Raw genomic sequence first — 12,765 nt, 5'->3', positions numbered from 1 at the left:
CAGTTCACTTGAAGGTCCACTTAAGGCTATATCCTCACCCTCTCACACACTCGTTAGTATACAGCATGTGTGCACCACATCTTCTGCTGCTTGCTGGTCCGAGATGATTTGTGCGCACAGGCTGGTGATGTCACTGAACCTGTAAGTAGAGGCGCCGTCAGCTTCATCTGCAGTCACCTCCACTTCTGGATTCAGTGACATCAACAGTGTTTACGAATGAGTGCGCAGACGCGAAGACTCAGCGCGAGACGGGTAGTCTAGCTCTGTCAATGTAAGGGAGGTGGATGTGTTTGGAGCGCTGGAGGCATCTGTAGTCAGCACCAGGGGCATTGCTAGAGCGGTGCTCAAACCTCTTAAGCCAGCCTCTTGGTGCTCCAATGCATCATTTGCATAAGAATAATACTGTACATTTCTCCACAATGCCAGAACCTAGAAAAAAAAGACAGACATAATTTTACTTAGCTGGATCAACCCTACCAGGCTATATTTCTGATATGATCCTGGTGACACAGCTTTCTTCAATTCTTGCTATTTCTGGGCTTTGAAGTCACTGAGGCGGTCCTATCAGTGATTGACTTGGTGTCAATCACTGATAGGACCGCCTCCTGGATGTCAAAGCCCAGAATGAGGGGATTTTAAATGATTCAATTAAAAGTTTAACTGAATCTTTTCCCATAAAACTATATATCAGTCGGCTCAGCTCCTCCTGATCTTTAACCACGGTGAAAAGTTCCCTTTAAACCCTTCTACCCCAGGCCAGTTTTCACCTTCCTGCCCAGGCAATTTTTTGCAAATCTGACATGTGTCAGTTTATGTGGTAATAACTTTGGAACGCTTTTACTTATCCAAGCTATTCAGAGATTTTTTTCTCGTGACACATTGTACTTCATGACAGTCATAAATTTGAGTCAATATATTTCACCTTTATTTATGAAAAAAATCAGAAATTTACCAAAAATTTTGAAAAATTTGCAATTTTCAAAATTCCAATTTCTCTGCTTTTAAAACAGAAAGTAATACCTCATAAAATATTTATTACTTAACATTCCCCATATGTCTACTTTATGTTGGCATAATTTTGGAAATGTCATTTTATTTATTTTTATTTTTTTATATTGACTTTTTTTATTTATTTTTTATACGTTTGTAAATTGCCAAGGACATTATAAAATAATATCACAGGTATAATATTGAAATGAAACAGTCTCAAATAGGACTAGCATATACAAAATGTGGCCAGCATGGCCCAGTCAGAACAGGTAACAAACAGGTTTAAACAGTTGTACTGGTGTAAGATAACAGTATGACATGAATACCTAGGCACAGATAATGTGTTATGAGTTAGGGGTTGTCTAGTGCACGGACATCCTAATTTTGGATAGTGGGTTATGTTACTAGAAAGGGGTGAGTACTAAGAGAATCTTCTGTAGATCCTCCAGGGAGTCCAAACCTGGAGAAAGGTGGATCTAGAGCGTGACTCCCAGTGAGAAATGTCCTCTAGCCTGTAGATCAGGTTCACTTTGTTAACCCAATGTTCCACACTGGGAATCTCGGGGGACAGCCAATGATTCGGTAAGAGTAATCTGGCAGCTGCTATCATAAGGGAGAAGAGTGATGATCTATGAGGACCCACTCCCCCAATTCCCAGGGATAATAAAGTTAATTCGGGGGTGCAGGGGAAGGAAGTCTGGCAGATCTTATTGCATAGTTTGATTATGTTGAGCCACCAGGGTTTGATTAGCTCACAAGACCACCAGATGTGGATAAAGGAGCCTCTATCTTTGTGACATCTCCAGCAAACATCAGAGGCACTAGGATCATATAAACATGTCTTATCTGGAGTCCTGTACCATCCTGTTAGGACTTTGTAGCTATTTTCTTGGATACGGATGCATCTGGAGATCTTATGAGGGGTGATTAATATCTTTGCAATCTCAGATGGTGTCAGAGTTCGCTGTAGGTCTTTCTCCCAAAGACTAATTACAGCAGGTTTAGCTAAAGAGGGAGGTGATTTTAATTGTTTGTATATTGTAGATATGGTTTTGGGGGGATACTGCGAGTTTCCTATCATTCTCTCGAACCATCTCGACTCAAGTGAAGGAGGAGTCCTCTTTGCAAGGAGGAGTGATTCTGATCTAAGGAAGCGCATAACATAAGAATAGGGTTTCGGATCTGAGTTTTGAGTATTTAGCAAATTTCAGGATCTGGGAGCATACAACCATCTTGGTCTAACAGTTTTGAAATGGCAACTTCCGATGACCTTAAGGAGATTGGACAGCTGTCTTTCAGCTCTTTGGGAGCCAAATCAATAACATCCTTTATAAGCATAAGGGGGTAGGGGAGTGTTAAAGCCCCAGAGCTGGCCGAGAACTACCTCCAGACCTTCAGAGTATTACGGATGAGGGGATTAGGAATTGAGCTGGGTGCAAGAGGTGGTATGTCAGCCAGCAGAAGAGCCCGGATAGGGGAAGGTAGCAAGGCATTTTCCAATATGAGCCAGGACTTATGATGTGGGCCTCTCACCCAATCTACCACTCTTGAAAGCTGGATAGCCTTCATGTACATCTCGGGGTCAGGTAGCCCGATTCCTCCCTTAGCTCTAGGTTTGGTTAGCATATCAAAAGAGATACGTGGGTTTTTTCCCTGCCATATGAATTTGCGAATATGTTTGTTTAGGGAAATGAAGTAAGATTTGGGGATCTCAATGAGGAGTACTTGCATCAGGTATGTGAGTCTCTGTATCACCAAGGACATGAGGATATTCTTTCTTCCGAACCAGGAGAGGTAGGGAAAGTCCAATGAGTCCAGCTGGGCAAGCATAGATAATAGCAGAGGTTTATAGTTCAGCTTGAATAGTTCTGATAGGTGGGGGGAAAGCTTCACACCCAGGTATGTCAATTGTTAGGTTTGCCAATTAAAGGGAGAATTTGTCTGGAGGGATGAAAGAGTAGGGGGAGAGAGGCCAACATCGAGTATTTGGGACTTGGAGGGATTGACTTTAAAATTGGATAGGGATCCAAAGTGGTTAAGCTTTGATAATATTAAAGGCATGGATTTGCGTGGATTTGTAGTGAGGATCAGTAAGTCATCTGCAAAGGCAGCTAATTTAAATTCACAGCCCTCAACCATTAGACCTCTGATCTCTTTGTCCTGTCTAAGAGCTTGTAGGAGTGTTTCCATCACCAAGACAAATAGGAGAGGTGAGAGTGGGCAGCCCTGTCTCGTTCCGTTTCTAATTGGGAAGTGGGAGGATAGGATCCCATTAACTGACACGGACGCCGAAGAGCAAGAGTACATAGAGAACACAGCATTAATATAAGGGTCTGGTATTTGAAATTTAGAGAGAGTCAACCTAATGTATGTCCAGTCCACTCTATCAAATGCTCTATCAAATGCCAATCAAGACTAGAGGGGTGGCTTTATGTGACGCATAGTATAGGGCGTTTAATATCTTGGTGGTGTTATCCTTCCCCTCACGACCTTTGACAAATCCCACCTGGTCTGGATGGATTAAGTTAGGTAGCAGATTTTGTAATCTAGTGGCTAGCATTTTGGCTAATAGTTTGAGATCAACATTAAGTAGGGAGATAGGGCGGTAATTGGAACAGGCCATGGGATCTTTGCCTTCTTTGGGAATAATTGTAATAGTGGCTTTTGTCATGTCTGATGTAAGTGGGTGGTTGGACAATGCGAGATTACAAATTGGGAGCAAGAAGGGAAGTACGGTGTCCCTGAAGGCTGAGTAGTAAGATATGGGGAGTCTGTCGGGGCCTGGGCATTTTCCCTTGGGGGTTGACTTAATGGCTGTCGTTAGTTCTAAGGAAGTGAATGGTTTAGTCAGGGTTTCTCGTTGTAAATGGGTTAAAGACGGGAGGCTGAGAGTGCCTAGGAAAGAGTCAATGTTGGCCTCTCTTCCCAGGGGAGGGGAGATTGTAAAGTGACTCATAGAATAATCTGAATTGTTCAGCAATCTCTTCTGCTTTAAATAATTGGGTACCTTGAGGGGATTTAATGCTTTGTACATAACAGAAATTTCTTCTCTGTTTAATTCTTTGCATCATATATTTCGAAGCCTTGTTGCCATGGGCAAAGACTTTTTGTTGGGCAGACAAGAAAAACTTGGCTGAACGTTCATTAAGAAGGTTTTTTAGTTCAGTTCTGAGAGAGGTAAGTTCCGAGAGTTGCTGAGCTAGTAGAGATTGATTATGAGCTTTTTCTAACGCATGTATTTTCAATAGTAGAGTAGTGAGTTTTTTCTCCGATTCTTTTCTAAGGAAGGAGCAGAGACTAATTAGTCTGCCTCTAATGCAGGCTTTATGGGCATCCCATAGGACCCGGGGGGGATATTCCCAGAGTGTTATTGGTTGAGAAATATTCCTCTAGGAAGGAGGATATTTGGGATTTATGTTTGGCATTGCCCAACAGAGACTCATTGAACCTCCAACTTGTGTGTCTACCAGATCTGGCAACGGGACGTACAGTATATCACAGAAAATTAGGGAGTGATCAGACAGGGTTGTGACGCCTATCCAGGAGGATGGACAGGATTGTAAATTTTCTTTTGGAATTAGGATATAGAGTTATTTGCTGGGGAGTAGAAGGAGTAGTCTAGTGTCTCAGGGTTAAGGCAGCGCCCTATATCTATGAGACCCAAGTTATAGAGTTTTGTTTGTAGCAATTTGAGTGCTTTTGATGAGACAGGGGATTTTTTTGAGGAGGTATCAATAAGTGGGTTGAAGGCTAAATTAAAGTCTCCAGCCAATATCAAGAATCCCTCTCTATGGGTTTCTACTAGTGAGAGGAGAGTAATGAGCCAGCTAATTTGGTCTGTATTAGGAGCGTAAATGTTCACAAATGTGAACAAGGTTTGTCTCACCAGGCCTTTGAGGATGAGGTATCTACCTTCTGGATATTGGATGTGGGACTTGTATTGAAAGGGTAGGCCTCTGTGGAAGCCTATGCTAACTCCTCTCGAGGCGGCACCCCCAGCCCCGCAATGGTACCAGCTGGGGAATTTAGAGTAGGAGAGGTTGGGCTAGTTATCATGTTTGAAGTGGGTTTCCTGGAGGAAAACTATTGAACACTTCTCTTTGTTCAGAAGGGAGAAGATTTGGCATCTCTTAGAAGGGGATCTCAACCCCTTGACATTATAAGATACTAGTCTGAAATCAGACATTTTCTAGTATGAAGAGGGGTATAGGGGGGGCTAAGGGTAGCTTGGTAAAAAGGCAATAACCAACCGGCAAAAGGAGGAGAGGGAGGGTGCCACCTCGAGAAAAGGACGTCCCCAGCCATCTTTCCGGACGGCGACAAGTCATTGCGTTCTTTCTTTGCACAAAACCTTATCATACACATAGATGAATAGTAAAACTAGTCGTTGGTACCTGTCAAAACAACAAAAGTGTAAAACATAAAATGAAACGTGAAATAGAAGACAAAATTGACTGCCCTTTCGCCGTACAAGAGAGGACTTAACATCAGAGCCTCTCTGATTAGGCGACATAAGGGGAAGGGGGGGGGGAGGTAGAATACCTTAAAGCATTTCCATCTTTGGAACCATTGGTACTGGAAATTACTATTGTTGGGGGACCTGGGGAGCTACGTGTTTCTGGAGATCCACCAATATTGAAATTGTAATAACTAAGTGTGGAGGTAAGCCTCCTCTGGCCTAACTAGAAAAGAGAGCTTAGTGAGATGTTAAAAGCAATAAAGGCACAAGAGTGAGAGCTCCACCCGTTGTGCCTTATGGGATGCAAGCTGTTATGCTACGGGTAATATAGTGTACATCTTGTAGATTACTCCGTAGCTATGAAATTGCCCTAGCTGAAGGACAGATGGGAGGGATCCCTACTGTCTTTTTGTCCCTTACTGAGTGGAGATAGGATCCGGCTGGACGATGCAAAAATATATGCTCTATTATCTCCACTCAGTAATGAAGGTAGCATGATGTGGAGCATACTTTGTTAAAAGAGTAGTAGCAAACAGTCCCGTAATGTAGGTCATAAGGCTCTCTCTTCAAAGTGAGGATGGTTGGATATTGGTTACTTATCCACAAGAGCTAGGCGTTTTGGGGTAGGTGGAAAGTTCCCTCTTCTGAGCCTTTGGAGCTTTGGGGTGCGAGGAAGCTCCCAGGATGGCACGTTAGGTAAGTCTGGTAATGTGGTTAGGTTCTGGACCACTTCCCAATTTTCTATGGGCAATGGGGAGAGTTGAAGGAGGTCATAGGCTTTATCCAGGTCACTGTAGGAAGAGATGTGGATGCGGCGTCCATCATGGAGGAATGAAAGGCCAAATGGAAAAGTCCATCGGTAAATGATTTTGTGATGACGCAGCCAATCTGTAAGCGGTTTCATAGCCCTGCATTTCCTAAGTGTAGATTGGGCTAAGTCCTGAAAAATGGTGATGGCATTATCCTCCCATTCAACTGAATTGGAGTTTCTGGCGCTTGCCAGTATGGCTTCCTTAACTGGGAAGTGTAAAAATTTACAAATCACATCCCTGGGAGGTTCTGTGGCTTGCGGCTTTGGGCGGAGAGCTCTATGAGCCCTCTCAATTATCACTTCATACGCAGAGTCCGGCCCCAGTAGTTTAAGGCAGATCTGGATCACCGTTTCAGGGATGTCAACTGCAGGTATCGTTTCAGGAATACCTCCTGTTCTCCTGATCTTCCATGGCAGTGTACAAGGAGTTAATATGGTTTTGAGCCAGTGTTAAGCTGGAAGTCACCTCGTTTTGGTGATGCAGGATTGCGGCCTGGGTTTCCTCTAGTATTTACACCCTCCAGCCTATGAGGCGTACATCTTCCTTGATAGAAGAGAGGTCAAGGCTAAGGGGTCCCAGGGCGTCTGCCAGAGCTTCTTTAAAGGGCTTCTGTCACGCCACTAAAGTGATTTTTTTTTTTGGGGCTAGTTAAATTAGGTATATAGCGATATATGAAAATATAATTGTGTTACTTACATTGATCCAGCAGTTTATTCAAAAAACGAAGTTTTATAATATGCAAATTCGGTCTCTACCAGCAAGTAGGGCGGCTACTTGCTGGTAGCTGCTGCAGAAATCCGCCCCCTCCTCTTGTTGATTGACAGGGCCAGCCGGGATCTCCTGCTCCGGCCAGCCCTGTCGGCGCCTGTGTTGATTCGGAGCAGGCGCTCTGAGATGAGGAGGCTCGTCTCCTCAGAACTCCCTCAGTGCGCCTGCGCCGATGACATCACCGAAATAGAAGACGTCATCGGCTCTATACAGCCTGTTATAGGGGGCGCTCCAGACTACACAACCAGACTGCTGTTATAGGGGGCGCTCTAGACTACACAACCAGACCGCTGTTATAGGGGGCGCTCTAGACTACACAACCAGACAGCTGTTATAGGGGGCGCTCCAGACTATACAACCAGACTGCTGTTATAGGGGGCGCTCCAGACTACACAACTAGAATGCTGTTATAGGGGGCGCTCCATACTATACAACCAGACTGCTGTTATAGGGGGCGCTCCAGACTACACAACCAGACTGCTGTTATAGGGGGCGCTCCAGACTACACAACCAGACTGCTGTTATAGGGGGCGCTCCAGACTACACAACCAGACTGCTGTTATAGGGGGCGCTCCAGACTACACAACCAGACTGCTGTTATAGGGGGTGCTCCAGACTACACAACCAGACTGCTGTTATAGGGGGCGCTCCAGACTACACAACCAGAATGCTGTTATAGGGGGCGCTCCAGACTATACAACCAGACTGCTGTTATAGGGGGCGCTCCAGACTACACAACCAGACTGCTGTTATAGGGGGCGCTCCAGACTATACAACCAGACTGCTGTTATAGGGGGCGCTCCAGACTACACAACCAGACTGGTGTTATAGGGGGCGCTGCAGAGTATATATCCAGACTGCTGTTATAGGGGGCGCTCCAGACTATACAACCAGACTGCTGTTATAGGGGGCGCTGCAGACTACACAACCAGACTGGTGTTATAGGGGGAGCTCCAGACTACACAACCAGACTGCTGTTATAGGGGGCGCTCCAGACTACACAACCAGACTGCTGTTATAGGGGGCGCTCCAGACTACACAACCAGACAGCTGTTATAGGGGGCGCTCTAGACTACACAACCAGACTGCTGTTATAGGGGGCGCTCCAGACTATACAACCAGACTGCTGTTATAGGGGGCGCTCCAGACTATACAACCAGACTGCTGTTATAGGGGGCGCTCCAGACTATACAACCAGACTGGTGTTATAGGGGGCGCTCCGGACTACACAACCAAACTGCTGTTATAGGGGGCGCTCCAGACTACACAACTAGAATGCTGTTATAGGGGGCGCTCCAGAATACACAACCAGAATGCTGTTATAGGGGGCGCTCCAGACTACACAACCAGAATGCTGTTATAGGGGGCGCTCCAGACTACACAACCAGAATGCTGTTATAGGGGGCGCTCCAGAATACACAACCAGAATGCTGTTATAGGGGGGCGCTCCAGACTACACAACCAGAATGCTGTTATAGGGGGCGCTCCATACTACACAACCAGAATGCTGTTATAGGGGGCGCTCCAGACTACACAACCAGAATGCTGTTATAGGGGGCGCTCCAGAATACACAACCAGAATGCTGTTATAGGGGGCGCTCCAGAATACACAACCAGAATGCTGTTATAGGGGGCGCTCCAGACTACACAACCAGAATGCTGTTATAGGGGGCGCTCCATACTACACAACCAGAATGCTGTTATAGGGGGCGCTCCAGACTACACAACCAGAATGCTGTTATAGGGGGCGCTCCAGACTACACAACCAGAATGCTGTTATAGGGGGCGCTCCATACTACACAACCAGAATGCTGTTATAGGGGGCGCTCCAGACTACACAACCAGAATGCTGTTATAGGGGGCGCTCCAGAATACACAACCAGAATGCTGTTATAGGGGGCGCTCTAGACTATACAACCAGAATGCTGTTATAGGGGGCGCTCCAGACTATACAACCAAACTGCTGTCATAGGGGGCGCTCCAGAATACACCCACATTCTGCCGTTTTATGAGACCGTCCATGCTTTACCACTACAGCTTGCATAGTATAAATATGGAGAACCTTCATGTAACATACACTTGTCTGACACCTAATTATTATAGCTAAAGGGAAAGATTTCAGTGTCGCTTCTCTATTGGTCCACGCCTATGTCACAAAGAAATCCAGTACACTATTGGCTGGAGAAATCGTTCAAGTCCCGCCTTCTATACTAAGGCAAGCCGCTGGTAACACTGTTCTCAAGTCCCGCCCAGCTGTCATTTTCTCGGTCTCCTATTGGTCATCCTCTCCCAGTCTGTTTCTCGGATTGGCTGCTCTGCCTTCCATAGTTGCAGTGGCTAGTCCCGCCCCGCTGTCACCCGGTGTAGTCGTTGATTGGTTTCTTTTTACGTCAATCATCTGAAGGTCGCAACCCCATTGAGTGGGTCTATGTTGACGTACAGCAGAAGGCGGGATCATGCAGTGTGTCTGATTTCTCCGCCGCCCGGTGCTGTAGTGCCCCGGGGAGGGAGGAGCTGCGTGACAGCGCCGGGGGCCTGAGGTGAGGACATGTGAGCTGGCTGCACCGTGCTTGTCGGCCTGTCTGACGCCTGTATGTAAGGAGATGGGGGATCTGTGTGGACATCTGTGATGGGTTTTGTGGACGTCACGGTGCCCGGCTGTGTGTCGCTGGGTTTGGTGACATCATCAGCGGATTTAGGCGCATCATGCAGATGTCAGAATTAGGCGATGCCTTGTGACGTCATTCATTAATCCGTCAATTAATGAGGTCATTATGGCTCCATAGGGCGCCCATGTGACGTCACTGCGCACCCATCCCCCTCCCTTGCTTCTCTACATCATCTGGTCCATCTCCCACCTGTGTGAATCCTTCCCTCCATCGTCTCCTGAGCCCACCTCTGTAGTCCCATCCCTTGTCCTCAGCCCACCCCTCTCATCGTGCCTTCCATGAACAGGGATGGTCCTCATCCATGCAAGACCCCTTTCCATAGTCTCTCTTTCCTTGACCTCTCCAAAGCTGACCACCAAACAGTTTGTGGTATCATATGTCCACATGTCAGGTTGTCGTGACCACATCTGTGGCTCCTGGGTTTGTCGTGACCACATCTGTGGCTCCTGGGTTTGTCGTGACCACATCTGTGGCTCCTGGGTTTGTCGTGACCACATCTCTCGCTCCCCAGTTGTCACACCAATCTGTTTTGATGAACTTGTTTTGCTCCTTAAGATTTGCTGACCATGTTTTTAGTTTTCTTTTCCCACTTGTTGCTTGTGATGGTGTGTAGCCCTCTGATGAGTCACGTACGAGTAATCTCTGAGGCCTGGACGCACTGGTCATGAGAAGAAAGGATGTTGTCAAAGGGGTATTCCAGTCTGGAGCATCTGTCGCCTAACCAAATGATAAGGCTAAATTAGTAGAAATTAAATTTCTGGGACACCCATGATCTCCAGCATGGGGGTGAGGTTCTGACTGCAGGGACTCCCATTGTTCTCCAGCATGTGGGTGAGGTTCTGACTGCAAGGACTCCTATCGTCCTCCAGCATGGGGGTGAGGTTCTGACTGCAGGCACCCTCATCGATCTCCAGCATGGGGGTGAGGTTCTGACTGCAGGGACTCCCATTGTTCTCCAGCATGGGGGTGAGGTTCTGACTGCAGGGACTCCCATCGTCCTCCAGTTTGGGGGTGAGGTTCTGACTGCAGGGACTCCTATCGTCCTCCAGCATGGGGGTCAGGTTCTGACTGCAGGCACCTCATTGATCTCCAGCATGGGGATGAGGTTCTGACTGCAGGGACTCCCATTGTTCTCTAGCATGGGGATGAGGTTCTGACTGCAGGCACCTCATCGATCTCCAGCATAGGGGTGAGGTTCTGACTGCAGGGACTCCCATCGTTCTCCAGCATGGGGGTGAGGTTCTGACTGCAGGGACTCCCATCGTTCTCCAGCATGGGGGTGAGGTTCTGACTGCAGGCACCTCATTGATCTCCAGCATAGGGGTGAGGTTCTGACTGCAGGGACTCCCATCGTTCTCCAGCATAGGGGTGAGGTTCTGACTGTAGGCACCCTCAACGTCCTCCAGCATAGGGGTGAGGTTCTGACTGCTGGGACTCCCATCATTCTCCAGCATGGGGGTGAGGTTCTGACTGCAGGCACCCTCATCGATCTCCAGCATGGGGGTGAGGTTCTGACTGCAGGGACTTCCCATTGTTCTCCAACATGTGGATGGGGTTCTGACCGCATGGACCCTAATCAATCTCTAGCATGGGGGTGAGGTTCTGACCACAGGGACTCCAATCGTTCTCCAGAATGGGATGAGCTTCTGACCGCAGAGGCTCCCATTGTGCTCCAGTATGAGGATGATGTTCTTACTGCAGGGCGCTGCAACCTAAACCAATTTTCAGCACAGGGATGGGGCATGGCTAAGATGGTGACAACCGCTTCCCCCAACTCTTGTTCCAACACCTCCAAAATGTTGTAGTGTGAGGGATTTTAGGGTGTTAGTCAGTGTGCTTCAGTCCTACGTTTATTTCTTAAAGGGGGCACGCCACAGTGTGAGAAAGTGGTGCCCTATGGTGAACATCTATGGAGTCTCCAAGAGAGATGCCTCAAATATCTGACTGCATGGAATCCCTTGAAATCTAGTATTGAGGTTGCAGTTCTTGGTGGAGAGATGGTCCTGCTTTGGGATTTTGGCCTATGAAGAACATTAATCATCTTCCCACGGGATAGGTGAAAATGTATGAAATGATGACTGACCCATAGAATAGGTCACCCAGCATTTCATCAGTGGGGGTCCAACGTCCAGCACCCCCGCCAATCAGCTGTTTGATTGTTTCCAGGCGCTGGACGAACACCGCAGCCTCCTTATGGTATACCAGGCACAGCGCCATACATTGGATAGTGGCTGTGCTTGATATTGCAGCCCAGCACCATGCAATTGAATGGGACTGAGCTGCACGTAGACCATGTGACCGATGTGATGTCACAGACTGAGGAAGAGGCGGTAATTCTCACCCAAACACCATGGCCTTTTCCAGTGGCTTATCGTGACCAGAAGTTGGACCCCACTGATCTGATACAGTCTACAGCTCCTGTGCGACTCTAGATGTCTCCATGGTTACAGACCACAAACAAACCCTATGGAGTCAGGAGACGTGGTGTTCCAACAAGATATTACCCACCCACACACTGCCCGCACTACACAGGGTGCTCTTCAGGGTATCCCGCAGCTCCCCCGGTTAGATCCGTCGCAGATCTCTCCTCCATCCAGGATGTCTGGGACGGATCTCCTATGTACGGCAGCCATCAACCAGGCTGAACTAGGCCTCCAAGGAGCTCGGGACGTCCACAGCATCTGTGTGACCATTACCTCCTGTACCACAGCAAGGGGAGATGCCACCTAGTATTAATGTCACCCTGCCTCATCACATACCTGCTGCAGGACCCAAACTAAAGGGGGCGCCACCCTGTGTGATCACTGACCAAACCCCACTAGCAGCTTCAGTCTCAGCTCAGTCACATTCAGTTGTCAAGGTCTTCATTTTTCATTTTCTGCTAGTATATCTATTTATCTATCTCATATCTATCTATCTATCAAATCAAATCAAATAAGCTTTATTGGCAGGACTAAATACATTTTAGCATTGCCAAGCAAGTGGGAAATAATTGGGTATGGTTGGGGATGGGGACATATACAGGGTGGGGGTATAGGAGTCCATGGTATATCAGGCTCCTCTCAGT

At 47.3% G+C, this 12,765-nt stretch overlaps 1 protein-coding gene across 1 annotated transcript in view; it reads left to right on the top strand.

Annotated features, from left to right (window-relative positions):
• Positions 1 to 9,459: 9,459 nt before the first annotated feature.
• The window catches only part of EVI5L (ecotropic viral integration site 5 like), a 46,593-nt gene continuing 43,287 nt past the window's right edge, over positions 9,460 to 12,765 (top strand). Inside the window, 1 exon segment of the mRNA XM_040414691.1 lies at positions 9,460 to 9,569. The gene's annotated coding sequence lies outside the window, so the exon portion shown is untranslated.

This window comes from Bufo bufo, chromosome 1 (genome assembly GCF_905171765.1).
Source record: "Bufo bufo chromosome 1, aBufBuf1.1, whole genome shotgun sequence".
NCBI classification, from domain to species: Eukaryota; Metazoa; Chordata; class Amphibia; order Anura; family Bufonidae; genus Bufo; species Bufo bufo.
This window is presented reverse-complemented; position numbering and strand designations above follow the sequence as displayed.